The 21,138-nt window shown below is 36.2% G+C and overlaps 1 protein-coding gene across 7 annotated transcripts in view; it reads left to right on the top strand.

Annotated features, from left to right (window-relative positions):
- Window positions 1-21,138, top strand: part of LOC308505853 (uncharacterized protein) — a 614,997-nt gene that overhangs the window by 203,937 nt on the left and 389,922 nt on the right. For 6 of the 7 annotated variants that reach the window (XM_081068614.1, XM_081068612.1, XM_081068613.1 and 3 more), the window contains exon 2: window positions 11,092-11,153. The exons of the other annotated variant lie outside the window; for it this stretch is intronic. The gene's annotated coding sequence lies outside the window, so the exon portion shown is untranslated. The remainder of the gene's footprint in view (window positions 1-11,091; window positions 11,154-21,138) is intronic. 7 annotated transcript variants of the gene reach the window in all.

Genomic DNA, 21,138 nt, shown 5'->3' with positions numbered 1-21,138 from the left:
AATTCCCTAGTGCCTGCCTACATAGGTTTACTCTTCAAGGAAAAAAAAAAAAACTTTTTAAAGAGCCCACAAATGTCATCTAACTGTGAATTAACTTCCTTATTAAGCACTCTATTTTTTCAATTCCTAATGCTTAAACTATATGATTAGTCAGTAGTGTGAGCAATTTGCTTTTGTTTTCCTCACATTTCTTTTCCTTCTTGTGCCCACGGTTTTAATTCATTTTTCTAGGAGCAGAGAAGTTCCATGAAAGGTTTTAAGTTCAAGCTGGAAAGGGCTTTGGACCTCTTATAAACATAACCCGTTGTTTATAAAAAGTTTATTTGTAGGAAGAGGTTGATGTTGGCTAATATGAGGTTTGGCGATATTCTTTAATTTACCTTGATTCTTGTCTTTAATTGTTAAGGATGATTAAGAGTTGTTTTAAGTTGGAACTCTTATGTACATTCTCAAGCTAAGTAATTATTAGCTTCGTTGAGGAGTTCTCAAATTGGAGGAAGGTCAGTTAAATCATAAATCACTGTGCCCCCACCCCAGAGTTTCTGATTTAGTGGATCTCCATATGGTGAGTTACAATTTGCATTTTTTAACAATTTCCCAGTTAATGTTGATGCCGCTGATCCCTGGGACCACACTTTGAGAACAACTGGGAATATGTTTTTCGTGCCTCGTGGTCAGGCAAATATTATTGATTTGAGCATGGAAAGAGTTTTATGAGCCTTTGGGTTTTTTTGATGTTTTTAAAAGTAATGTTCTGCACACTTAAGGCTGCTAATGAAGCCACACTACTAGGCAAGATCGTGACAGCTTTGTCCAAAGTAGGAGTGGATGTATGGGTGGAACCACCCTAGCCTGATGAGTTGTAACTTTTCCATGTTTCATCATTGCTAAAAGCAATCAGCCAGGGACATCCTGGGACAATGCATCATGTTGGTTTCGTAGGTGAAACCTGTGTGCCTTCGAAATCCTATTTGCTTTTGCGGGAAGAGTAAGAATTTCCATATCAGTGTTCAAAGAACTCCCGTCCACTTCAGTGAGTCCTGGAATTGTTAGGCATTTTATCAGCTTCATTGTTTTTATTACTCTCTGTGGCCTAAAGACATCTGAGAAGCATAGTATGATATTTAAGCCATTTTATGTATGGCAAAAGGGTTTTTTCCTCTCAGTGAAGAGAAGCATTTCCTTCCTGCCTAAAACTCTGATTTTTATACAGCTTGACTAGTGACATATCTCCTGTATGGCAGAAATAAGTTTTGCATAACTTTTAAGAGCCCAGCCTGACCTATTTAACAGACACCCAGTGCTACATAATGTATTTAGGTCAAGTATTGTGTTTGAGCTTCTCATCACTCTTGTACTAGTCTTGCTTTCCGTGAAAACCTCAGGTATATCACAGATACAAATATAGGCCAAGGGATGTTGCCTAGTATCAAAATGTAATAAATCTCTATATAACGTAATTATCATGTCACCCAATCCTACCACTGGAGTTAAAAAGGAATCTAAGATTTTAATGAAATATCTGCAGGTTTTACTTGAAGGCATTTACAATGCTACGATTAACACAGTGCTATGACTGGGAACCTGAAAAGCGTCAGTGGCGTTAAAATGCTTTTGAATGTCATTACAATTTGGAATATTTTTCTTCAAAAATTAAAAGGAAATGGTGGTCTGCTATCTTTTTTTTTTTTTTTTAAATTGTTACTGAAGAAGTTGAATGATTAAGTTTTGACATATGTCTCTCAGAGTAGTGTTTTTTCTTAGCAGAAATTTCTCAGGTAAAGGTTGAAGCCTGAATATTGGCAGTGTCATTATCCTAATATGTTGGAAGATGAATCCATCCATCTTATAACAATACTTCATTGCCTCCAAAGATCTTAAATTGTATAAAAGTAACTATGAATTTGAAATGAGATGTTGATAAAATGCAATTCAAAAATTATTCTAAGCTGGCTTTTAACATGTGTTTATCAAATACATTTGTTCCCCATCTAAAGGGAGAGCATTGATTTTTTTTTTTATTTTTATGAACTGGTGTTAATAAGGTCCTTTTTTCTTTCTTTCTCTTTGTACCCATGTCCCACTTCCCCCCCACTCCAAGATACCAAAACAAGTACCTCGAGCTTCAGGTGAATGCATATTTCGAAGGGATAAGAAAAAAAGCTTCTAATCTAATTCTGTAGCTTGGTAGGTAATACACTATTAGTCCCATTTTATTGTTTACAAACTAAGATCCACTTGCCTACAAGTGTACGTCCATTGTATATCAGAGGCTAAAAATCAACTTTCCAGCCTCTTCATATCATTATAACTTGGCTGCAGTACCCGGGTTGTAAAATCAATGGGCCTCAGCCCCAGCTGCACACTAGAGTCACCTGGGGAGCTTTTGAAAAAACGAAAAACAAAAACCCATGCCTGGACCCCACCCCAGCCCTTTAAGTCAGCATCTCTGGGGGTGGGGCCTGGATAAGGATATGTTTTTAAAGCTCCGCAGGTAATTCTAATTGTACAGCCAAGGTTGAGAACCACTGTTTAAAATCAGACAACATGCAAGTTCCTCCTGAGTCCTGAATGCTGAATCACTTTTTCAGCATTCACATCTCTAGTCACAAATTGCCTCTCTTGCACCAATGAAAATTAATTATACACGTAGAGGGAAAAAGATTCCATGTTATAAAATTCTTTTTGTCACCTACTTACACAGAGAATAAGACACTTGACCGAGGCTTGAGCACAGAAAGTTTGACCAAGGGTTACGAGTATGAGTATGCAGTGGATGTCTCCCCGCTGCCTTTGATTTAGAACTAGAACTGGTGAGACAGAGTGTGCATGCCCAGAGCCAGGCAAGTTACTAACCTGCGCTCTTCCCTCATCGTCATCTATAAAATGGTAGTAGGACTATGGTGGTTAAGAGAGTTAAATGAAAAATATAACATCGACATACTGAAGTAAGTGTTTTCACATAAAGAGTTAAGGATCACAGTTCCTGCTTTAGGCCAAATGACAAAGCTGTAAATTTGTCTTTCATTACTTTTGTGTATGTCTACCAAAGTGATAGATTAAAATGGATATCAGTAGGTATATTATGCTTTTTAAAAACAAATATAACTGACCTTTAAAGGAGCTTTTATTTGGATCATTTGTGTTCTCTGTTACCACAGATACTTGAAAAGTTAATTCCCCCTCTTCATTTTACCTTTCCTGTTACTACTTTTTCTAGACGAATATGATCTTAATACGTATTTGAATAAGCTCGTTATTATATTACAATAATTGTGGGAGAAGACCTTTTTGGGGACAGGGCACATATCTGAGAGCTTAACTTTGTGAATAGTGGTGGTGACAAACGATGCCATCCACTGCGATGGCTCATCCTACTTTGATTTTATAAACCTCTGCATTTGTTTTTGTCAATTTGCTGAAAGTAAACACATATTTATTCTGTATATTTTCTTGAACTCTGATTTTTTTTGTTATTTTAATTATTTGAAAACACCATTTATAAACCTTAACCATTAACAATATATCACATATATTTTCCTTAAGTGATAATTTATCATCTTTTATTTTGAAAGTACTAATAAATGTACTGGCACTTTCAAAATAAAATAAATCTAGTAAATTTCATTGAACTTGTTAAGTTATTAATGAGTGTGTGTGTGTGTGTGTGTGTGTGTGTCTGTGAACTTCATCTTTTACATGGTCTATTTCTCATATCCTGGTCTAAAATCCAGCACTGAATTGGTATATCTGTTATTTTAAAAAAATGCATTAAAATGATATATAATTTTTTTTCTTTAAGGAAAGACTTTTTCTTTTATAATCACAAGACTTTTACAAATAGAGATACTTTTAATCACGTTTTCATTTAGATAATAATGTGCTCCTTTACTCTACAATCTTATAATTTGGAGGAGAACTGTGTTTAAGTGAAATAGGTAGTGTACTCTTTTGACTCAGGCACATTCAAAAGTATTTCCTAAATATAGGACTTGGTTTTGCTTTTATGCAGCCATAATAATGGCCCCAGTCTGAGAATCTATGTATTAATTTATGTGACACCATTGCATTAAACCTTCCACTCTCAAAGAAAAAAGAAAAGTCCAAACTGCCCTTAGAAGAGGAAAGCTGTTCCACAGTGTATGCCTTCATTCTCATCTCTTTGTCCCATTTCCAAGGCTGCACCTATGAGTCTTCATTTTGATTAACAGCCTTTCTTAGGAAGTGGGAGGCAGAGACTAAGATGCTAAACTCTCTCTGAAGTGTGTGCTAAATGATTCACAACAGTGTGAATGAATCAATTTCTGCAAGCATTCCCAACCTTTTAAATACGTAGTCTGCCAAATCTTTGTTGGATTACATTCAATTAAAAAAAAAAATAGCACCTTTCTCCATGGCACCTCTTTCCACACAACCCACAAGTATGCAAGCCTTTTGTGTTTCAGCTGAATTTCACTTGTTTCAGAGATGGACAGTGTTTTGGAGAAGCATCTAATATTTGTCTTTATATTGAAATGTGTTTAGGTCGCCTATTTCATTTTCATCGTTGCTACTTTGGTTTTAGTGGCCTCAAATGTTTAAGAAACTGCCAGAAATGAGAAACTGAGTTTTGATTCATTCCTATTGATGAATCAAATTGATGCACAAATATGTATCCCACAGGATGTTGAAGAGGGATTACCTTATTCCCAATAGAAGTGAACTATCTTTTTCTGAGTATTTCTTCATTACTTCTAGGGAAAGTAAGTCAGCAACAAATTTGCAGTTTACACATAGCTAAGTGTATTTAGGCAAAGGTTACTCAATTTTTAAATGATAAGAGTCCGTTCTCAAAACCAATCTGAGACCCAAGTCTAATCTACCAAATGGTCTGATCTAATTTAAGGGCCAGCATCTATTTAGGGGAAGTTGGTGGCTAGGTTTCAAGGACAGTAACGTAACACACAGGACGTCTTTTGTCTGACTGGTGATGTTCTCACTCCATATGGGAGTACATTTCAAGATAGGCATCATTGTTTTAGAGCAAAGACTTTGGTAATTCCTTGTATATAATTTAGGAACAGTCGAACCAACTATAACCCAGTCACCTAGGCTAGTAAAGAGGTTTAGTAGAAGGGATTTTATAAACCACACACAAAATGATATAAAGACTGAGTTCACTAGAGCAGTGGCTTTCATCGTCTGGTCTGCAGACACCTGCACCAGAATCACCCCTAGTGCTTGCTAAAATGGGGTGGCTGGCCTGTCCTCAGATTTACTGAATCCAAGATGCAGGAGGTAATACCCAGGAATTTATATGTTCACCAGGTTCTCCAAGTTAAGCTTGCTAAGTGTGAGAACTGCTGTTGAAATTTAACATTCCCTTTGACAGCTCCATGAATTTTTACAAATAATCACCCAATTCCATTGTAAAAGCAGTATATTCATTCTGAGCATAAGTTTGTTACCACACTACATGGTAGGAAGAGAGGATTGGCTATCAGGTAGTTATCAGTATAGGAAAAGAGGGAGAAAGATTGATTAGAAGAAATTATTTTAAAGAAATCTCTCATGAAAACAAAAGGATTCTAATTAAGGAAAGATAATGTAAGCCATATTAGCTCATGAAGGTTTGTGATTTGGATACTACGTCTTCATATTTTCCCATAGGTCACCCCTCTCCCTCTCTTTTCTCTCCCCTCTCCCCTCTTTGCCTCACTTCCCTGGTGAGGTGTCTTAGAATTAATGCTCTGAAAGTTCACTGAACAGAATTTTTCTTTTTGTGGTAAATAATCATCACATTAAATAGCACCGTTTCTTTTTTTCTTTTTTTTTTTTTTTTTGAGAGAAGGAATCAGGAAATCTCACCTAGATACAAACAATATTTAATGTCCCGAAATGGTGTAATGGATAACATCAGTGCATTTGTAAGAATTCAAGGTACTGTAGTATTTATGTTGGGGTAGAAGAGAAATCTATTATTTAAAGAATAAAACTTAAAGTTTTTTGGTTTCCCAGAATTATAAAATAATATTTTTCCTTTTTCATTTCACAGTTTACTACATGTATATTTAAGTGACCCCACTCCCATCCCCTTTCCCCCACCCAGGGAGCAGGGATATTTCCCATTGGATAAGAGAGAAATTAAAGTTAATGATTTAGAAAGCAGTGAAGTTCAGATGGGGTTTGGTTGGGGAAAGTCAGAGTTTCTGGTAGGTTACTATTATAGGAGAGTTTTCCTTTCTTTTCCTTTTCATTTTATCTCCAGGGCAGACTTCAGTGGTCGAATTATGACCTTCTCTCCACGTGCAGGCCAGGGCACATGGCCTGAGCCAGTGTCTAGCTGCAGCTTACCCATGAAGGTGATATCCCTCAAGTCAAAAGAGCTGGCTTTTGTCTCCCCCTCCCCATTTCAGGTAGCCCTTGTATGGATGGATAGGGGAGGGAGGTTTAACCTCTGCGGTAAAGTGGTCCTGCTAAGCTGAGGACAGCTCTGCAGAGAAAGGTGCTGCTGAGGTCCTTTACCAGCCAATACTCCCAGCAGCTAGGGGATGATTCCCCCCCCCCCATAAAGAGTTAGTGTGGAACACCAGCAGGACCCACTTTTTGCCTTTTGTCTCTTGCTTTTTAACTCACACTTTGCTCTGAGTTCATCGTGCCATCATTTTTTTCAGAAACCATCAAATACTCCTCACTACCTACCTAGAGAACATATTCCCAGTTTTCCAATGGTACCATTTTATTTTTATTTCATTTTATTTCCAATCTTTCTCTCACTGCTCTTGCTGCTCTTGCTAGGTAAGCAACCCACCTTTGTTCTTCACACGTTTTATGAATCCCTTTCCTGCCTGTCTACCTGACATACTTCCTAGATCATTCCTTCATCTCAAATGCTTTCTTCTTCATGCCTAGAACTTAGAGTCGATAGATCTATGACTGCATCCCCATTCTAATACATTTTTGTTTGGGTAAATGGTTTAAACTCTTTGGGTCTTTGTTTCTTCAGCTATATAAGGGGCTGTTTAGCTCTTAAGTTCAAATGAGATATTGCATTTCAAAGCTTTATAAAATTCTACCGTAATATCCATTTATAAAGGAGTCTACCAACAAAGACATGGTGCTCCTTTCATTCTATGAACTTTCTTGTATTTATTGTGTCATCTGTTTGGCATTTATCATAGCTATACTTGAGTTATAAGGCAACCATTACTTTTGTAGGTTATAAGGCACACCATGTTCTTATCTAGATTGTGAGCTTCCTACAGGCAGGTACCATTGCCTAACCGTCCTCCATAATGGTCATCTAGGAGCTCTTTTATGGAGGTTTGTAAATTAACATGCTTGTTAATGACAACGTGTATCATAAAAATATAGAAGGAAAGAGAATTTCAAGGTGCTCCTTTCATTCTATGAACTTTCTTGTATTTATTGTGTCATCTGTTTGGCATTTATCATAGCTATACTTGAGTTATAAGGCAACCATTACTTTTGTAGGTTATAAGGCACACCATGTTCTTATCTAGATTGTGAGCTTCCTACAGGCAGGTACCATTGCCTAACCGTCCTCCATAATGGTCATCTAGGAGCTCTTTTATGGAGGTTTGTAAATTAACATGCTTGTTAATGACAACGTGTATCATAAAAATATAGAAGGAAAGAGAATTTCAAGCCTAGATAGAGTTAAAAAAAAAATCCAAGTAAGTTTAGGTTGATAGCTAAAACTGAGTGTTAGAAGCTGATGGTGACATGTAATGAACAGTGATCAAAAGCTCCTGGGAAAGGGAACTTTATATGGAAGTCAGCAAACTCTAATCCAAATATAGGTAAGAAATGAATGACTCTAGGAACCAATATATTAGCCATGAGGTTCCCAAAAGTCATCTCCCAATTATTTGCTTTCTTCACATTTATCAGGTTATAGCCAAGTAAAATATGCTTTTAAAAACATTTTTCAATTTCCTTAGAAACTTTGAGTTTGTATTATATACTTTTCTCTCAAGACTTGGATATTTAGCTTAGGCTATCTGATTGGAACTGTATGTCAAAATGATTAGAATCAGTAGATTAATTATAAAAGGTGATGTTATTAAGAACTATTATTTATTATGTTCATAGTGGCTGGAGTTTATTTTTTAAGTGTATTCCATCATTCCACAAGTTTATTTATAGACCAAACTTCTTAGCAAGTCTGGCTTTCATGATTTCACTTCCATGCGCTGGGCTTGTACAAGTGGCTATTGAACACCAGCCAAGATGATTCACTTTTTATCACAAGATGAAAAACTTCTTTCAATATGGTTCTATCTTGAGATAACTGTTTTCTTCTACTGGTTAAATACCAGTGACATAGAAGGTAGTAAGCATTCATCAAACACTTTAAGATAAGTAGTTCAGGACTGTTTAAAAATCTGAAACTTGGGATTGCGATGAAAAAATATAAGTGGACCATAGCACAATAAACTGAGCTTACTCGTTTCTCTCCTTTACCTCCCACCTATAACTCTAAATAACTCTAAATAGATGGGGGAGAAATAGAAATTGTGAGAGACCCACAGGAAGGCCCAGATAGCCTATTTCTATGAGAGTTGGCACTTATTTCCTTTTAAAACAATCCATGGTTTATGTGTGTTTCTCAGTGAAATTTAGGACATGAGAAAAAATAGGATATTTGGAATGTCATATACAGGGAAGCATTTCTGTCAGACATTATTGAAGCTGGAAAAAAAATGAAATTGAAACAAAGAACACCTGCTACTTTAACTCATTTAAAAAAACAATGTTCTTTACTTGTTGACGATAAATATTGTATTTTCAGAGAAGAGAAAGTACTAATCTAAATGGGAGAAAGTATAATGATTCACTATGCAAAAATATTTTAAATTGGGTATTTCAGTTTGTGGAATGGTAGGTATTTTGTATAAAAATGGTATTACTCATCAGTGGTGAATATTTCTCACAAATTGCAGTAAAGAGAATAAAATCAGCTTGTCACTAAAGATTTTTTTTATTGACATCTTTAGCTTGTCTTCATGCCAGTAATTAAATTGCTAATTATGTGTTTCTGTTACTGTGGTCATGCTTTTATTACATAATTACTTCAAGTTTTGCTCAAATCACTAACAATATTTATTTAACCTTTTTGTACATTAAATAAATTTTAATGTATAAAAGCTTTGGAACGAGTTCATTGACTCTGTTTTGATTAGCAAAATCAAAGGAATTCTAACCTTTCTTATAGTTATATGGATTGGGTCATATTTTCAATGAGATTACTGATAATTATTATAAATTCAAGCTATAGCAATCATTGAAAGACCGATTGAAATAGAAGAGAAAAAATACAAGGAAAACTTTTCAAAAATCCCAGTGTCCATTCTAAAAAAACAAACAAAAAAACAACCTGATTTTTCTTGAGTTAATTGGAAATGTAAGATTAGCAATTTGATCCTTACTATGTGCCCCATATTTTTCAAAGATATTTGATTAAATTGTGAGTAATTCACTTACCAAGCTTCCCCTCCCCTTTTGAATGCAAGCATAATTTTTGTCAGTGTTTCAATGTATTCATGTTTTTTTTTCCTCATTTGTTTATTTTATGCAAACCATAAGAGACATTTTTCTCAGTGAAGATTGCCTCTTTATTTTATTTTGAAATATTTGTATATTTATTTCATTAAATGAGATAATGCTTTTTCTTATTAACATAATTTCCAGTACATTAAACATATTTCTCCACAGACAGAAGAGAGGAATCAAATTAAATGACAGCTAAATCACTTGCAGCAATTTCAACTGTTAAAAGAAATAAGTGTCTCTGTTTTCTTTGTGATCACAAGATGTGCTGTAAAGGGAAATGAAATACTAAAGAAAGAAGGGAAAACATAAAGAAATAATGACTGACTTATTGCAGTAATACCATGGAGAGAAGAAAAATTCACTACAAATAAAAGGAAAAATAATATAGTGGATTCGAAAGTTATAAAATTCATTTCTTATTGATGAGTTCAGTGGAAGCCTAATACTAAGTAAACTGATGAAAAAAAAATCAATGCAATAAACTATGAATGATGGAAGTTGAAATAGATACTTTGTGTATAGAAGACCATTATTCTAAATGTCTTTAATTTTTTAATAATTCATGTCTTTATGTTTATAAAAAAAGGAGGAATTATTGCTTGGTAGACTCAAAAATGCATGTAAAAAGCATCTACTAGAATTCCATATTTAGTAATAAGTCCAAATGATATTGGTGACCTTATGGTTTTTAGTATCATGTCCTGACTTTGACAGAAGTGTATTCAGGGGAGGTGAACTTTGCTTTTAAAAATGGTGCTGACAAATGACTCTAGTGCATTTGAACAGCATAGTTACTCTACCAAGGATAAACTACTTTCCAAAAAGACAATTTTTGGACCCTAGAAAGAATAAAACTCAGAATATATGTGTATATGTTTATAGTATGCTTGTGAGTATTCTGGAGGACAGCAGTGACACTTTTCAAAAGAATTTAGCATTTCCACACGCAAATACATGTACATACATATGTATGTGTGTAGTTTTTTTTGTCAAGTTGTTAGTGTGTTTAAATCAAAGCATACAGACTACCTGGATCTGCGTATTTGCAGGTGAGCTTATCCACTCATTTTTCCTCTTTTCACACATCATTAAAAATAACTAGTTAATTTAATCAATTCAATCAGAAGGCAGTCAATTTCGTATGGAAAAAAAATCATTGAAGCCACTTTTACTGAATTGATTTTGACTGAATTAACCTTCTAATACAGTTGGTTTTGAAGCCCTCTTGTCTCCAAGTCCTATCTTTTTCTTCCCATCCTCTCTTCCAATCAATTTGCACCCTAATCCTTCACCGTCTCTCTCTCTCTGTCCCTTTTGTCCTCCTCACCCCTTTTTCCTTTTGGCTTTTTCTTTTTTTCTTCCTTCCAACAGGTTAAGAATTTTTTCCATCTGCTCCTCTCTCCGAATTACCCTCCTTTCTCCTTTTCCACCCTCTTCGCTCCCCTTCGACCTCACACACATATATTCCCTAGCCCCAATGAGGGGGGTGGAGGGGGCGGATTCTAAAACTTATTTTTCTTTTATTTTGAATTGCAGAGATTTGAAACTATTGCATGGCTGAAAACATCTTCCTGCTGGTCTAGAATGTGACTCTTAAGGTAATATTGTGATTTTTCTACTTTTAGAGGCCTGTTCTTCCCAAAGGTTCTGGGTCCCAACTCAGTGTAAACTTTTGGACCATCTCTGGCCTTGTTTTCTCTCAGTACAGCTCCTTTGTGGGTTGCGTGTGAGTTGGAAGATGCATAATGTTCTGCGGGGTAGGGGAGGGCTGGCATGGGGGGTGCAATGTTAATGTTCAGGAATCCTTATGTGTGCCCACCTTGGAAATACGTCTTATCTTCCCTTCAGAATGCAGAGGATAAGGCAAAAGTGCAGGCCACATGCAAGACATTTTGAATTATGCATTAAGCTGATAATGCTCCAGAATGCAAGCTTATGTCAATAAATAACTAAGCTGGTAGGAGGAAGGAGGTCGCTTTACCTGTGCGAGGGCACCACACTGGGAGAGAACTAGAGGGAGCCTAGGTGAAAGGTGAAAGGGAGTTCACATACTTTTAGCTTGCTCTGGTGAAGAAGCAAGAAGAGTAAGTTAATATTGAAATTATTGTATAATGCTTATTTGCTTTAAAATTGATTTAGCCAAGATAACAAGACTATCTCCAGCGTGGGCCCTGTATATGCGAGGTTGCCTTTGTGGCAGGGTTAGCCCCTCTGTGGAATCTTATGTAATGAAATTCTGTCTAGGGGAGAAATTCATTTGAATTCTTTAATGGGACTTATAAACTCTTTAAAAAGGCAAGATTTTTCATGATAAAATTTGGCAAAATACACGGGACATTCAAGTTTGTTTCATCGGGTGTCTTTTCTTGATTCATATGTAGTAGAATGGCAATAGAAGTTAAGCTAATGAAAGGAGAAGGATTAAAAGAGTGCTACAAATTATTTCCCCACGATACAGCACAACCCAATGCCGATGAAAACTGATTATTTAATTTTTGCGTTGCTTCTCCTGCTTTAGTAAAATGCATCCACCAATGCGACCATTTTCTACTATGCAAAGTTAACCATGGTGCATGTACACACCTACGCACATGCACACGCACGCACATGATTTTAAAAACTATTTACTTATGTCTCCGAAGGAAATGGAAACTGTCTGGGGTTGGGGACACTAGGATATGAGCAATTGAATCTCTGTCTATTTTTCCTCAGCCAAAAAAGAGAAGAAATTACATGTGCATTTCATCATTTTTCTAGTTTTAGACAACAATTTGCAGCCCCGGTTCTGCAATCAGAAGCTTGTGCTTAGGCCCTCTGCAGTCGCGGATGTGTTTCTGAGGCTGGTTCTATAGGCACAAGTGAATACACACATCAACAAATTAAAAATGGATCTGGAAAACACCCTTCTCCTCAGAGAGTTATATCAAACAGTGTTTAAATTAAATAATTTGCCGAGTGTGGGAAATAAAGCTTTTGTAGCAATATCTGGAGGTTATCTTCCCTTGGGAAATTCCTGCCATTTAGTCCAATGTAGTGCATGCCAATGAGACACACACACATCCATACACACACTAGTAGATAGATTTTATTTCGTATCTAAATTTTATTAATTTCTTTGGGTCATCTGCCATTTTGTGTTCATGTTGAGATAGAAAAAAAAAAAAAAAGAAGAGGCCAACCTCTTATGAAGGGTTGAGGTCATTAAGATTCAAACAAAAGCAAGGAAAGGTTATTAGTGAGCAGGCCTGGGAGAAGAGTGACTTCTGGCATAAAGCCAGATATCCCACAGTTCCTGGGGGAGCTTGACTGTGATCAGGAGAACGGTCCAGCTCAGGTCAGTGTGTTATTTGGCTCCCAGTCCATTGACTGATGGCAAAAGAGGAGACATTGTTGTGATGAGGTAATGTGAGTTGGTAAACCACAAGTAGCAGAAATTAGTTGATATCTTGCTACTTGTCCTGCTCAGCCAATAAATAATGTAAACTTAAGAAGTTTTCCGGTTAGAACCTCATGCCATGTGTCTTGTTAACTCATTTCTCTGTAGTCAAATGTATTCTTAGCTAATCAGCACATCTATCCACCTGTGGAGAAGACAGACCAATCACAATAAGGATGGTAAATGAAATGTTAAGAGCAGGAGAAGACGGAGGAGAGAGAGAGAAAGAAGGAAATATCTGTCTATCTATGTTTAGAGAATTTAAAAATTACTAGTGTCATGCGGGGTCTCCCACAGGGTCTCTGGTCCCGCTCCCCACATAAGAACGCAGGACAACTGTGAGGCCAAACAGGAACACCCACGGAGCCATAGATAGGGGAGTCACACCACTATACTCTCGCTGGCAGCTGGGTTGGAGAAACAGGAAACAGGAGCCACACTATTCTCAACCCTCACTGCGCCGCTTGCAGGCTCAACCACCATCTTCTTGCTAGCCCCCATTTTTCTGCTAGTGAAGCCACGGCAGTTATATTAGTGGCCAATGGCTCACTGGTTACAGCTGACGGCCAACTAGCCACAGCTGATGGCCATCCAGTCACAGTTGATGGCCATTTACTACCTGAGCCAGCACCCTTCTATGTGAGGCCGAGAGCCTGGAAACTGTTCTCTGGGGCTCTGTCCCCACAACTAGTTACGAAAATTGGGGTGTTTGCAAGTGAAAATAGTTATCTTCCCCAGGCCTAAGATTATCTTTGTACACTTTAGACTCCCATTTTAATCCCGTACTTAAAAAAAAATAAATAAATCTTGTGAATTACTAGTGGTCTGTATAGAAGCCGTGCATTAGAGTGAAATGCAGACTGAATCCCATATTCTTTGACAAAAATACTGGTTTATTAGTTTGTTTGGGTGGCTATAACAAAATACCATAGACTGAGTGGCTTAAATAACAGAGATTTATTCTCTCACAGTTCCTGAGGCTGGAACTCTGGATCAAAGTGGTGGCAGGGTTAGTTTCTTCAGAGGCCTCTCTCCTTGGCTTGCAGGTGGCCATCTTGTCCTTGTGTTTTTCCATGGTTGTTCCTCTGCATGCACGTGTGTCCGGTGTCTATTTTTGTTTAAATGTTTTCTTATAAGGATACTGGTCATGTTGGATTAGGGTCCACTCTGAAGTCTTCATTTTAAAGAACTTACCTCCAGATATGATTAAGTTCTGAGAGGGTTATGACCTCAACATATGAATTTGGGAGCACACAATTCAGCCTATGACAACTGTACTTCCAAAATATTTGGTAGAATAATAATTTGTTCACTAATTGCTGCTAGCTAATTTAGAAATGCATTTCCCCAACCTTCACTCTCTTCTGCATTTTTATTATAACTGATTGAAAGTCATTTATTACAATTAATGTAGGTGGTGGTTATGTTTTGTTGTTTTAAGAAGTGAGGGTTGGGGAGAGAGAAAAAAGCTTATTTAAGAAAACAAACCTTACCTGATTTTTTTTTTTTTTTTTTTTAAAAAGGGAGTCATCTCTTTGTCCTGCGAAAACAGCATGGCAGCAGGACAGACAGTTTTATCACGGGGTTAAGAAAGCAGATTTTCAAGTCGGCTCCACCTCATATTAACTCAGATCTTGAGCAAATTACTAAGCAGCACTGGGCCTCCAATTGTGTCCTCCAGTCTCTCACAGGAAAGAGCCACCAGGCCCTCTCTTCGTCCACTAGAGACAGTGGCTCAGCTTCTAAATGTAGGAGTCCCAGACCCAGCAGGGACTGGACATTTAGGGCTGGGCTACCAGACAGAACTTATCCACAAGTTTTTTGAAATGTGTAGTTAGGTGTCATCCTCATTCTCTGATTAAACCAAGTATTGCCAACAACATTCAAAATATTGTTCTCTAATCAATTAGCATCAGACAGCACTTTTCTCTTAAGGCCCTCGGGGCTCAACTACTTTAGAAATAGCCTAGTGACCAAGGAAATAAAAGTACCTATTGTTTTAAAATGTCATTTCCTAAAGAAGCCCTTGGCTCCATAAAGGGGATTGTCCCATGAAAATCAAGAAACAGTCCTTAGTTTTGAGGCACTTTGAATTGAACACAAAAACAGGTGTTTGAGTTATGTTCAAATAATTCTAATGACAAAAACAGCTGATGTTTATTAAGCATTTTCTCTGTGGAAGACTCCATGCCAGGTTCTGTATATTTCTCATCTCATTTAATCTTCCCATAATCCTGTGAGATGGGTATGTTATCTCAAGTTTACAGATAAATACTGCTGTAAAAAGGATTCAAACCCAGGCATTTAGGGTCCATTGCAACCTATGGCAGTGGTTGCTATATTTGGGTAGTAATAAGAGTCACTTGGAGGAATTTAGAGAAACACACACATACACACATTTTTCTATTGTACACATTTTTCTATTGTACATAAAAATAAAGAGATGTTCAAAATCTAAACTTCAGAAACAATAAAAATATAACACAAGAAGTGATCTGTCATACTTTCAGTGGAAAAACACCATCTTAAGGAACAGACAAAAAGCCTCTGTGTATTTGCATTATACAAAGTTAAAAAATCACTTTTAGAAAGTCACAGAAAAAGATAAATCACACAACACAAAAATGGTTATAGGATATGAACAAGCAATTCATAGAAGAAATGAGAATGGCTAAGAGACATATGAAATGAAGCTGAGGATGAAAATTAAAAAGACATTTTTAATATATTAAATTGGTAAATTTTTAAATTATGAGAAATATTTAACATCAATGAGTTGTGGAGAAATGGACCCTATACTTTTTGTAGGTGAGAATAGAAAATGATGTAACGTTTTGAACAGCAATTTTTCAATATCTATTAAATGTTTAAATTTGCATACTTTTGATACAGAAATTACACTTCAAGGAATCTATGCTGAAAAAAAATAACTTGCATGTAAACGATATACAGTATAAGGATGTCCATAAAAACATTTTTTTCTTTTTTGTAAAACTAAGGAACAATAGTAACAGCAAAGTAAAGGCTAAAATAATTGATTATTTATGCTATAGAATACTATATGGCCATTACACATAAGAAGATAAATAGATAGTTTTAGTTATTATAGATCTGGATATAAATCAGCATAACGTGAAGGGAAAAAGTCAACTCACAGGACAGTATGTATAGTCCAGTTTTGATTATGTAAAATACATACACAAATAAGTTAAAAGTGAATACATATGGGTGAGAGACTCAACATGGTGATGCAGGAATTTACTCCCATGGACACAGTGAGTCTACAGATACATATGGAACAATTTCCTCTTAAAAACCCTGAAGTCTGGCTGAGTGATGACTAACCACACATCGTGCAAATGAGAAGAAAACCACATTGAACTGAGTAAGAGAGGCTGGGGTACAGTCTCGCAACAGACCCCACCCCAGTGCAGTAAAGGCTATAAAAACTAAAAGACACTTGTATATTTAACAGTAATTAACTCTGTGAAGGGTTAGCTATTGAGGGGCTAGCAAGAGCATTCTTTTATGTTTTCACTTGTATTGATATGTGGTGTGTTGATTTTTAGTCATAAGAATATGTTTCTTTTTCATTTAAATTTTTGTAAAGTGACCCCCCAATATTTTCAAAGTTGTTGAAAATATTGACTTGAGAAATTTTACATTCACAGATAAAAAGATATGCATGGATAAAAAGATGGATCATGGACAGTGGCTTTATAGGTGATAGGTTTTGTGTGTGTGTGTGCTTTTTCATATTTTATTTGCCAAGTATCCCCATTGCTCCACTCAAAATATATTGAATATAAATTTCAAGGATGGGGACCCAGGGACTTGTATTTTACAAAGCTCCTGCGATAAGTCCGGTAGTTAGCTGGGTTTGAGAATAACTGGAAAAGGCTACACAACTACAAAAGATTTAAGGTAACATGGGTCTTAGAATTTGAATGTGCTTAGAAAGAGTGATTTCACTTAGATTTTGCTGGAAGGTAAATCTAGAAAACATAATTGTTTATATTCCATGAATACTGAGTCAGCACTCCTTTTTGGCTTCCAGATTTTTAGTCTACTGTTGCATTGCTATTACTTTGGTACGTTTTCCACATTTGCTGAATATCCTATACCTCATGCTGCTGTTTATATTAACTGAATATGGTGGGTGCTCTAATTCTAAACTCATCGCTTCTGAGTATGTATTTAATTGCTTACAGAATAATCAATGGGAAGGTTTTAGGAAACCCATGACTGGTTCTCCGCCTCTTCTTTTCTTTTACCTCTTATTTTCTTTTTGTTTGGATTGCATCATCTTTTCAGGTTATTGAGCTCTTAGAAAAGAGACATGATTGCATTGCATATATGAGTGCCTTCTTTCCCCTTATCTATCATTGGAAAGGAAGGGCCAGATGTGTGTGTGTTTAAAAGAACCTTGAATTAATCTACATAACTTTGAACAATCATGTCTGCCTGACGTCATGTCTTTCTGACATGTTGGTATGCACACCAAATGTTTGTCCACTTAACAATGAGATATTTATTTTTGTATTCCCAGATCTATCGATATTTGCTTAGAATGCTTAGAATGCATTCCTCTGTATGAACTGTGGAATAGGATTCGTTTTCCGTTATCTGCTCAATAGTTTGGTACTGACCCATTTTGCTTTTTGCCCCTTATTATTTCTAATTTTGGAGGTCAAATTATGGGTTAATTGTTATATCTCCCGATGGCTACTAAAGTCATACTCTTTAGAGAAAATATAAAATATAAACTTGTGGCTTGTCTGTATCTTGAGTTTCTTCCTTATATTCCATAGTTTGGAAGCTCAGTGAAGCTGGAGTTCCTAACCTTTTGGTCAAAACATCTACCCATTTCTAAGTTTCTCTTGCTACAAAAATAGCTACAAGAATGAGAATTGTTATAAAGGGGAAAAAGTTCTTCAATAACTAGGTTTCATCTATAACTAGAACATTTTATTAATTACAAATTGTAACCACATGGATAGACACAAAACAAATTGTGCAAGTCTGTATTTAGAGATTTGTAGACAGAAGACTTAACGTAAACATAGAAATGTTAAACCTGCTCAGCTGTGACCTACAAAGAAGATAACAAGAAGGATTCTGTTCTCTGTATGATTTGTGAACAATGCTAAGTAAATATTCATCATTAATATATAATAACTGTTGCTTTTGGCAGTTCACTTTTCATTTAATTTGATAATGTGTCCAGTAAATGAAGTGGTACAGGCTACAGTGTTTTACCAACACAATTGCATATTTTCAATCATTGTTAAATGAAGGCAGCTCAAGGCAAAGCTTTAACCCCCACTAGTTTTGTGTGTGATAAAAAGAGAAGGCGCTATCAATCTTTATTGTCTGTCTCGCTTACTGTAATTGCATTCAATAGTCCACTGATTCTGTTGTCTGTGCTAATGTCAGGAAAAGAGGAGGGCCAGATGCTCAGACTTGATCATATGCATACAGTGGCTACTTTGATAAGTTGGCAGCGAGTCGCTGGGTTTGATGATAAATTGTTAACGCTATAGATTATGAACAGCTGAACACTGCAAGTGTACATGGAGGAAACTTCTTACCTTGTTTTAAATCTGGCATCATGATGCTAGCTAAAGGGCATGTCATGTATTATTCAAATGCATCTTGCACTGGAAATGTGCCAATGACTCATTGTATCCCTATGAATAGTAAAAGCAACAACAACAACAAAAATCCACAGTGATTTGAACATGACATTAATGGTCCCAGGATTATGAAAAGCATTTTGAAATACTGTTTAATAGTTTTGATTATCTAATTCAACAAGAAGAAATCTTCTGAGTTGTATTCGTGCTTAATCCATATTAAATCATGCTCTTCCTGATCATTTCTGTTATGTTAGCTGATAATGAGGATGTTTTCACAAAACAAACTGGTTTTTCATTAGTTAAAACCCATGGCAATTTGCTTGCGAAGGGACATAAATTGGAACTGAGGGGCAAGCAATGTGTTGAAATTTTTGCCAAGATTTTGGTTCACATAGATGCTGCCTCCAGTAAGAGAGATGCGATATAGGCCATTTGTACAGAATATACAGTATCTTATTTCTATTGTGTCCATGTGACAGCTGTAAAAGTTCAGGTCGTGGGTCTTAAGTCATTGGACAGCTATTAAAGTTGTTTAAAAAGGGTAAGATGACTACAAACTATATAACATTTTCATACTAGAGAATGCTGAGCTGTTGACCATGTTTTAAATGGAAAATTCTAAGTGCAGCCCGATGAATATTTCTTTATCATTGGAGGAATTGATCTTGAAGCCTCTGGTCATTATATGGTTCCATTTCCCTGAAATAAACACATGTAAGAAATACTGCTAAACTTAATGATTGGGACAAAAAAAGGTCTCTTGCCTACCTTCTATGTTTCCTTTTATTTGATAATGGAAATTTCATAATCCATTGTGTATTCCTTTTTGTCTTGCTGCCAGGAAACTAAAACATTCATTCTTAGTCACACTTTTTAAGCTGAGGTTTCTCTTTTTCCATTTCGTCTTCATTTTTTTTTTTTCTTGTTACTTTACCTTGTTTTTTCTGTCTCTCACTTTTGGCAGACTGGGTATATAAGTTAAATGGATAGCTGAGAAAGAAGAGGGGAAAAAAAAACAAAAAAACAAAAAACTTTACCATGAGATTTTAATGGTGGAGTCTTGAGGTATTGAATTGTGTCGCCAAAATAAGGACCAAAAAGTCTCTAGGTATTACCAAGGTGGAATTCTAGCTGACACTGGGAAAAGTACTTAAATCTCTCTTAGGGTCAGTTCCTCATCTAAAAAAATAAAAAAATGAAAAAACGTGGCTATAATACAAGCATTTAATTAAAAGATTCTGAGGAGGATTATATTGAAGTATCATCATTAAGAACATCCAAACCTGTAGAGAATTTTTGAGTATAGTTGAGCCAAAACTGATGACAATGCTGGAGTTAAATCTGAAATACTCCAGAGAATTATAGTTTCTTTTATGTATTTGTAACTAAGGAAGGTATTTAAGGAAGATTACATCGAGGAGAGAGAAAGCAAGGTGGGGATTGAATTACAGAGTAGTTAGCAAGATTATGTGTTCTCTTGAGGGTGGTTATTCTTCTAAGGGGTCTGTAAAAGAGGATTACTCTGGCATTTCAAGCATGTGTACACCTAGATGCACAAGAACAATAGATTGGGCTTGCTTAAGGCAAAGATACACCTTTTAACTAAAGAAATTACATGCCTGGGGCGTAACTACCCGTCATAGGAATTTACGATCAGATCACACTGTGAGGTTACTTTCAGTTAGATTTATTATAGCGACTCTTTTTCATCTACAACAGTAAACATTTAATAAATGTTAGTAGCTATGATGGTGATAATTTTTATGTGAACTCTAGAAAGTAAAGATAGCACAGTATGACCCAAACGTTAGAGTTTACTTCCAATGGCATCTGAAGTTGAGTTCAAACCTTAAGGTGTACAAGTTCAATTCTGCTTTAAGCGAGCTGATATATAATAATATAGGTTTACTCATTGGATTTTTTAAGAGATGCACTCTTCATTTTATAAAATATGTTTAACTTTATAAAATTCTTCATTTTCATGTTCTTTGAAGTTATCAGGCTTTTCTGTAAAAGTGAGTCATTTAAATTTACACAAGATTTGCAAGACTATATTGTTGATCTAAAGTAAGATACTTCTCCTTTCACTCTTGAGCCCTCCCTCCTTCTGGATCTCTAATACTATTGCTAATCTTATGCTTAACTTGCTACTCAGTTTCATCTGGCCTCAGGGGTTGCTTCTTTCCAGGCTTCTCCCACTCCTGTCTGTGCTCCCTGTATGTTAGAGTGCCCAGGATCTTGGCCTAGGGCTGCTTGCTTACTCCTCCCATTTACTCCCCCTGGTGGCTTCATTCAATCTGGAGGCTTTAAATGCCACCTGTACACTGATGGCTGCCAAATTCCCATCTCCAGTATGGCACTTCTCATGGTGCTTCATTTCACTTAGCCAACTGCCTATTTGACATTTCCCCTTAGATGCATAATAAGCCTAGCTTGATCCCCTGACCCTGCGCCATTTCATTCCCATCCTTCCTATTTTAGTATTTACCACCATCTAAAATTGCTCAA

This window comes from Rhinolophus hipposideros, assembly GCF_964194185.1.
Source record: "Rhinolophus hipposideros genome assembly, chromosome: 12".
In the NCBI taxonomy this organism is placed as follows: Eukaryota; Metazoa; Chordata; class Mammalia; order Chiroptera; family Rhinolophidae; genus Rhinolophus; species Rhinolophus hipposideros.
Note: the sequence above shows the minus strand (reverse complement) of the source record. Positions and strands in the feature narration are given on the sequence as shown.